Source organism: Gorilla gorilla, chromosome 11 (assembly GCF_029281585.2).
Source record: "Gorilla gorilla gorilla isolate KB3781 chromosome 11, NHGRI_mGorGor1-v2.1_pri, whole genome shotgun sequence".
Classification (NCBI taxonomy): Eukaryota; Metazoa; Chordata; class Mammalia; order Primates; family Hominidae; genus Gorilla; species Gorilla gorilla.
Genome location: NC_073235.2, coordinates 77671799 through 77680492, shown reverse-complemented (window position 1 = coordinate 77680492; position 8694 = coordinate 77671799).

Below are 8694 nucleotides of genomic sequence, written 5' to 3'. Positions count from 1 at the left end.
AAATTGTTTGTCTTATTGATATGAGAAAAGTACTGAGTAAAAAATGTTACATAAAACTAACAAAGATACTCATGTAGAGAACAAATTACAGCATGAGTCTTAAAGTTCTTCTGCAATAGTTCATTCCAGAAAATTAAATTTTAGCAATATACTTTAAATATTATACTTTTAAAATAATAACCTCTCCCATAAAATGATAATGGCAATAAAAAGATATCCCTTTTGTTTCCTTCATTAGTGAATCAAAATTGTATAAAAGAAACATGAATGAGCATTAATGAGCAGCACTAAAATCTTTTTTACTCAACTTCATAATAAAACAATATTTCTCAAGTAGAATCATACAAATACTGGGTTCGATCATGTACACATACACACATAAATAAAATAACATAATATGTAAGGTACATGTTTTGCTACTTGTTAAATCCTAATTCTTAAAAAATTTAGAATTGCATTTCTAAATTGTAAAGGAAAATAAATACCTGATTGGCCTTCAGTTATGTTAGTATTATTATTTATAACTATTCATTTTAATCAGAGGAGTTTCGGTGGGATTGTTCTCAACTTTTGGAAAGATTGTCTTCTCAAGCTCTTTGCCTATTTCTAAACTGTGTGCTCTGCTCCTGGATAATATTTTCTCAAAGGAATGATGTTGTACATGCCAGATAAACCCATAGACTAATTCCCCAAATTTTGTTTTGGCGTAGTTACAAATCCAACCTGGAAATTAAAAAGGAATGAAAAATCTTTCTTGAAAAATAATTATTACTAATTGTGATAGTTCATAATATCTCAGGCTGGGTAATTTACAAAGAAAGGTTTATTTGGCTCACAGTTCTGCAGGCTGTACAAGCATGGCATTAGCATCTGCCTGGCTTCTGATGAGGCCTCAGGAAGCTTTTATTCATGCTGAAAGGCATGGGGAAACAAGCATGTCACATGATGAGAGAGGAAATAAGAGAGAGGGGAGGTCCCAGACTCTTTTTAACAATCAGATTTCATGGAAACTCTTTACCATAGGGAGGGCACAAAGCTGTTCATAAGGGATCTATCCCCATGGCCCAAATGCCTCCCACCAGGCCCCACCTCCAATGTTGGGGATCACATTTCAACATGAGATATGGAGGGAACAAAAACATCCAAACTATATCACTAAATTTAGAATTTATTTTAAAAAATAAATTCTAAAAAGTGAGTTTTTAAAATTTAACTTCAAAACTTGCCTTCAATAAAGTACTTATGTACAGAAGTTGGAGAGATGGTCAATGGAGATACCTATGGAAATTCTGAAGGAGACTTCTAGACTTTCAAGGGCTTTATAGGATAATAAAGAATCTCAATGATTCTCTATCATTTCTAAATCCACTTTAAGTATTCGTTTTCTCATCCAGCCAAGTGAGGATAATTAATAAAAAATGATTTCTTTTCTATAGTCACAATTTATATTCAGCCAAGTGAGGATAATTAATAAAAATGATTTCTTTTCTATAGTCACAATTTATGTTCAGTTTTGCTTTAGGTCTTAACAGCCAGGGCTCATTTCCTGGAATTTGGGGTACATAATGCTTCAGACCTCCATTGCCCCTTTGAATGCCACTTATACCAATATAAAATAAAGCCATAGTTAAGGAAGAAGGCTGGCTCTTCTTCCAGTTTCTCCTTGCTCATCTATTGTTCCAGCCCTAGCTTACCATGCACAATCCCAGAGTAATCAGTATGCTTTCTTAAAAGAAAGTAATTTTTTGCAACTCTTATAAATCAATGGACTTTTTATTATAAATCAATGGATTTCTTGTTTTGTATGTTTTATATTTATTTATTTATTTTAAGGAGCTCAAATAATTTTTAATCTAAATATTAATATTTTAATCTTTAAAAATTCAAAGATTTTCTCATATTCCAAATTTTATTATAAGACAAAATAATATACACATTGATTTATAATGTAATTGGAATTCTGTAGCAGAACCCCTCTTACCCCCAGTCTAAATTTATAATAGGACTCTTCTGGATTTTAAAAGTCAAATCAGACTCCTGGTTTTCAGTCCAGCATGTAAAAAGCTTGAAAGTTGCCACTCTGTCCTAAGAACAAGTAAAAATCTGAACAAACTGAAAAATCAACAACTGTTGTAAGGGAAGTAAGGCCACAGGACAAACCACTGCCTCCAAAATTGGAGAGAGCAACAGGCAAATATAGAGAATCATAACTTACCAGAGGCAGAAACTTATGAGTAGCAACCTCTGTAGGGACTAGTACTAGGCTACTGTCACTCAGCACATCATGTGCAGCTAACAACAAAAACTTATAACGTATACTAAAAGGAAAAAACACAGTTCGAAGAAACAAAGCAAGCATCAAAACCAGGCTCCAATATGACAGGAATGTTGAAATTATTAGACCAGAAATTTAAAACAATTATGATTAATATGCTAAAGGTTCTTATGGAAGAGGTAGGCAGTGTGCAAGAATAGTTGGGCAATGTAAGTAGAGAGGTGGAAATTCTAAGAAAGAACCAAAAAGAAATGCTAGAAATAAAAACATTGTAACAGAAATTAAAAATACCTTAAATGGGTTTATTAGTAGACTGGACACCACTGAGGAAAGAATCTCTGAGCTTGAGGCTATCTTAATAGGAACATCCAAAACTGAAAAGCAAGCAAAAACAGACTGGAAATTTAAAAAACAGAACAGGATATCTCTAAGAACCGTGGACAACTAGAAAAGGCATAACATATGTATGATGAAAATACCAGAGTATAAATAAAGACAGTAAGAAACAAAATATTTAAAATAATAATGACTGAGAATTTTCCTAAATTAATGTTAGACAACAAACTACAGATTAAAGAAGCTCAGAAAATGCCAACCAGAATAAATGCTGAATAAACTACACCTGGGCTGTCATTTAAAAGCTACAGAAAATCAAAGTTGAAGTCCTGAAAAAAAACAGAGGGAAGAAAACACCTTATCTTTAGAGGAGCAAAGATAAGAATTACATCTGACTTCTCCTCAGAAACCATACAAGCAAGAAAAGAGTGGAGTGAAATATTTAAACTGTTGAGAAAAAAACTTACCAACCCAGAATACCATGTGAAATTATCCTTCAAAAGTGAAGGAGAAATGAAAACTTTCTCAGACAAACAAAAATTGAGAGAATTTGTTGTCAGTAGACCTGCGTTGCAAGAAATGTTAAAAGAAGTTCTTTAGAGAGAAAGAAAATTATATAAGTCAGAAATGTGAATCTACATAAAGAAAGGAAGAGTATCAGAGAAGGAATAGGTGAAGATTAAATAGAAACTGTTATTTTTCTTCTTCTTAGTTGGTTTTCAGATAACAGTTTGTTTCAAATAACAAACATATGTAGTTTGTTGTCTAACATGAATTTAGGAAAATTCTCAGTCATTATTATTTTAAATATTTTGTTTCTTACTCTATTTATACTCTGGTATTTTCATCATACATATGTTATGCCTTTCATTGGTTCCAAATAACACCAACAATTCAATTATGTATGCGTATACATATGGTTAAATATGCTTATGTACACATATGCTTATATATACTCATATATAAGTAAAATAAATGGACAGCAATGATACAGGGGAGATGAATTAGGATTATTTTGTTATTGTAAGGTACCTATGCTACCTGTGAAATGGTAGAATGTGACTTGAAAGTGGACTTGGATTACATGTAAACGTATATCGCTAACTCTATGGCAACCACTTTAAAAATTAAAAAGAAAAGTACAACTGATATGCTAAGAAATTGAATTATATGTAGTGCTTACTTAAAACTACAAAAGGCACATAAAGAGTAGAAAGCAAAAATAGGAACAAAGAACAAGAGCAACAAATAAAAAATAGTTTTAAAAGTCATCTATATGTATATGATTTATACATATAGATGACTTTTAAAATTATTTTGTATATATAGTAAAAGTGTATATAATATATGCAAAAGTATATATAATATATGTAAAATTATATATTATATATATATAATATATATATATAAATCCAGAACACTGAAAATATCAAATCGTGGTGACAATGTGGAGCAACAGGAACTCTTATCCACTGCTGGCAGGAATGCAAAATAGTACAGCAACATCGAAAGACAGTTTGAGACTTACAAAACTAAACATACTCTCACCACACGATCCAGCAATTTCATTCCTTGATGTTTACCCAACAGAGTTGAAAACTTAGGGCCACACAAAAATGTGTATATGAATATTTATAGCAGCTTTATTAATAATTGCCAAAAGTTGAAAGCAACCAAGAAGTCCTTCAGTAGGTGAATGGACAATAGAATGTGATACATCTAGACATGGGACATTATTCAATTCTAAAAAAAAAAAGAGTTATCAAAGCATAAAAAGACATGCAGAAACATTAAATGTACATTACTAAATGCAAGCCATCTGAAAAGGCTATCTACTATATGATTCCAACTGTATGATATTCTGGAAAAGGCAAAACCATGTAGGCAGTAGAAAAATCAGTGGTTGCCAGGGGTTAAGGAGGAAAGAGGGATAAGAAGGCAAAACACAGAGAATTTTTAGGACAGTGAAACTATTCTGTATGATACTATAATGGTGGATACATGCCATTACACGATTGTCCAAACCTAACAAAGAGTGAACCCTCATGTAAACTATGGACTTTGGGTGATAATGATGGGTCAATGTAAGTCCATCAGTTGTAACAAACGTAGTACTATAAGGGGCAGGGAGTATAACAATACAAGAAGTTATACATGTGGGAAGGGCAGGGGGTACATGGGAAATCTCTGTACCTTTCACTCAATTTTTCTATGAACCTAAAACTATCCTAAAAAATTAAATCTACTTTAAAATATGTATATATATATAAGCATTTTAAAAATCAAATTAGGCTGAGCACAGTGGCTCAAGCCTACAAGCCCAGCACTTTAGGAGGCTGAGGCAGGAGGATCACTTGAGTCTAGGAGTTCAAGACCAGCCTGGGCAACCCAGGAAGACTTTGTTTCTACCAAAAACAAAAAAAATTTTTTTAATTAGCTAGGCATGGTGACTGATTTGGTCCTAGCTATTCGGGTGGCTAAAGTGGGAGGATTGCTTGGGCCTGGGAGGTCAAGGCTGCAGTGAGCCACGATTATGCCACTGCAATCCAGCCTGGGCAACAGAGAGCAAACCTGTCTCAAAATAATGATAATAATAAATTAGTGAAGACCTCAGAATACTGATGATAAATGGGGAATAAGTCTAGCTCATGAACAGAGTAAAAGCCTAAATAAAAATACAGCAAAAAATGATAATGATATTTTCAAAGGAACAAATGTAGCTGATCCAAACCTTGCAGTTTTAAAGCATTACATTTGTACTCTATGGTCCTTTAGAATGGCTTCCAGCTTACTGAAGAGAGAGTGCCTCTCTACAGGCCAAATTACAACACTAAGGCAGATTGAGGGAGAAATATAATCAACCATTTGTTGATTATTTATTTTTTAATCATGTCCTCAAGCATGTACAGATGTAAGAAAGCATGTGGCCTCAGACTGGAGCTGTTTGCAAACAGCAGGATTGCCTGGCCCAAGAAATGGCGCTTGCTGTGTGATGAAAGCCACCCTTCTAAAACCGTGTTTGGTTAGCACCTATGCCCTGCTGAAATTGGCATAGCACATTCTCTGCGGGCATGCTGCCAGCCTAACAGATGGGCCTCAATGTAACCCTGCCAGAGAATCAGTGTGTGCAATGAGTTCACAACTGTAGTTAGACTCCTTTCCAAAGATGTTGCATCTACTTAGGCTGCCCAGCAAAAATTTATGACTTTCATGTCTTCAAATGGCATTAATGAGTAAGTAAATAATTCTCGAAATCAGTGGTTCTCAAACTGTGGTTCCCTGGACCAGCAGCACCAGCACCATGTAGGAAATCACTAGAAACACAAATTCTCAGGCCCTACCTTTAACCTACTGAATCAGAAACTCTTGGGGTGGGGCCCAGCAACACGTGGTTTAACAAGCCCACCAGCTGATTCTAATGCAGCTAAAGTTTGAGAACCACTGCACTAAACGACTGGTTCCCAAACATTCGCATTATTTGAGAATTTTTTAAAAATACTGATGCTTATGCGTCAAGTCCAGAGATTTCGATTTAATTGGTATATGGTGCAGCCTAGACATCAAGAATTGTTACATGTCCACAGTTGACTCTAATGTGCAGCAGTGTTTGAGAAGCACCATTCTAGCTCATCAGAATACCTAGCACAAGCTTCGAGGAGAAATGCTTCAGACCTTCCTAAATGCCGATAAGTCTATATTGAAAGAGAATATGTATAGATCTTTGCTTAAATAATTATTTGATTGATGGATCATTTTATTTTAAGCCCTGAGATATAATAAAGTTTATGTAAAATCTGGCTTTCAGCAAAGCTCCTCTGTGGTTCACTTACCTTCAAGCTTACCTTTTCTCACAGTACTATATTTAACTTTGCTTCTGATTTCAGTGTGCTTTTTTTATCTCATTGAACTGGACACCTTCTGATGTAATATCCTAAACCCCTATTCTACTGGTATCCTGCTCCTTGTATCTTCTTCCCAGTGAGGGAGAGACCTGATATCAAAATATTTAAACTTCGAACAATCTCAGTTGAGAAAAAAAAAAAAAAAAGGCTCTTTAAGCCTCAAGGTTACCCTGCATATTTGGTATTCATAAGTATTTTAATAAGAAGACAAGAGGAGGAAAACTTGATATATCAACTAATTTGCTAGGTTTTCCCAACTGATTTCACATCAAAACACATATAGAAATGATAATATTCGCACAACCCACTGGAGTGAATGGGACAGGTGGCTGACCACCTGTCTGCTTTGAGGGCAAGAGATCAAAAACTCACACACCAAATTCACTGTTGGGAAGGTCTGAAACGATGAAAATGCAGATACACAAATGAAATGTTAATACAGTTTTATGAAAAATGAAATGGAACAAATAAATACCTGTTTCCTTTCAGGTTTTCATCAACAAATCTATTTTAACATGAAAATGATGGTCCTTTATTGTACTTTTGACACTGCTAAGGTTCAGCTTGATGCTGATAAGAAACAATGAGGTGAGAAGTTAAGTGACTGGAATTAGCTTCCTACAGTAGAAGTCACTCAGTTATGTCACTTACAAGCTATGTGACCTTGAGCAAGTAATTTAATCATGTTGTACTTTAATTTACCTAACTACAAAATGCAGAAATAATAGTACCTGTCTCATAAGATTAAGAAATTTTTTGTTGGCCAGGTATAGTGGCTCATGCTTGTAATCCCAGCACTATGGGAGGCTGAGGTGGGTGAATTGCTTGAGCTCAGGAGTTCAAGACCAGCCTGGGCAAATGGCAAAACCCTGTCTCTACAAAAAATACAAAAAAAAGTAATATTTTTTAAAAAGGAAAATTTTTGTAATTTATCTTTTATTGATATGTAATAGTTATACATATGGGGTACATGTGATCTTTTGATACATATATACAGCATGTAATGATCAAATCAGAGCAACTGTGATATCCATCACCCCATCATTTATCATTTATTTGTGTTGGGAATATTTCAAATCTTCTCTTCCAGCTATTTTGAAATATACAATAAATTCTTAACTATAGTTGCCCTACTGTGCTAGCGAACACTAAAACTTATTCCTTCCAGTTTCATCTGTGTTGTTGCAAATGACAGGACTTTATTCTTTTTATGGCTTCATAATATTCCATCATATATACCATATTTTCTTCATTAATCCATTGATGGACGCTCGGGTTGACTCCATATCTTGGCTACCATGAATAGTGCTGCAATAAACATAGGAGTGCAGATATCTTTTAGATATACTGATTTCCTTTCTTTTGTATATATACCCAGCAGTGAGATTGCTGGATCATATGGTAGTTCTATTTTCAGTTACTTGAGGATGTTATGAAAATTAAATAAGTTAATATATAAAAGCACATGGTAAGTCATGATTAAATGGTCGCTGTTCTTATTAACACTGACTACATTTAATTATTGCATTGGTGGACCTACTGCTAGCCCATAACTTCATTTCCCTTATCTCCATCTGCCCTGACTCTCTGATGATGGATCTACTGAAGGAATGGACATTCAACCACTCTTTTTTTTTTTTCATTATTGTTGTAAGATGAGTCATTCAGCCATTCTAACAGATGAACAGAACAGGGTACCAGCGAAGTCCAAGGAAGTTGTGAGGCATGCTTCTGCAGTTGCCTGACTACACACGATAAATAGCCTACACTTTCCAGGCTATTTGTGATAACTCCAGCTCCCCAAAAACTCTGGACAGTGGCTTTGTCACTTACAGGCTTGCTGCATAAATAAATCTTAGCTATTCAATATCTATATTATTCATTCAAAAAGGACTGAGCAATTTCATAAAGATCAAAAGTAGAATAATGGTAACCAGGTACTGTAAGGAGTGAAGACTTACTGTCTAATGGATACAGAATTTCAGTTTGGGGTGATGAAAAAGTTATGGAGATGGATGGTGGTGATGGTTGCACAATAATGTGATTATACTTAATGCCACTGAACTGTATACTTAAAAATGGTTAAAATAGAAAATTTTATGTCATACATATTTTACCACAATTGTTTAAAAGGACTTCGAAAACAGGAAACAGGAATATTATTCTCTCATATTCTCCTAC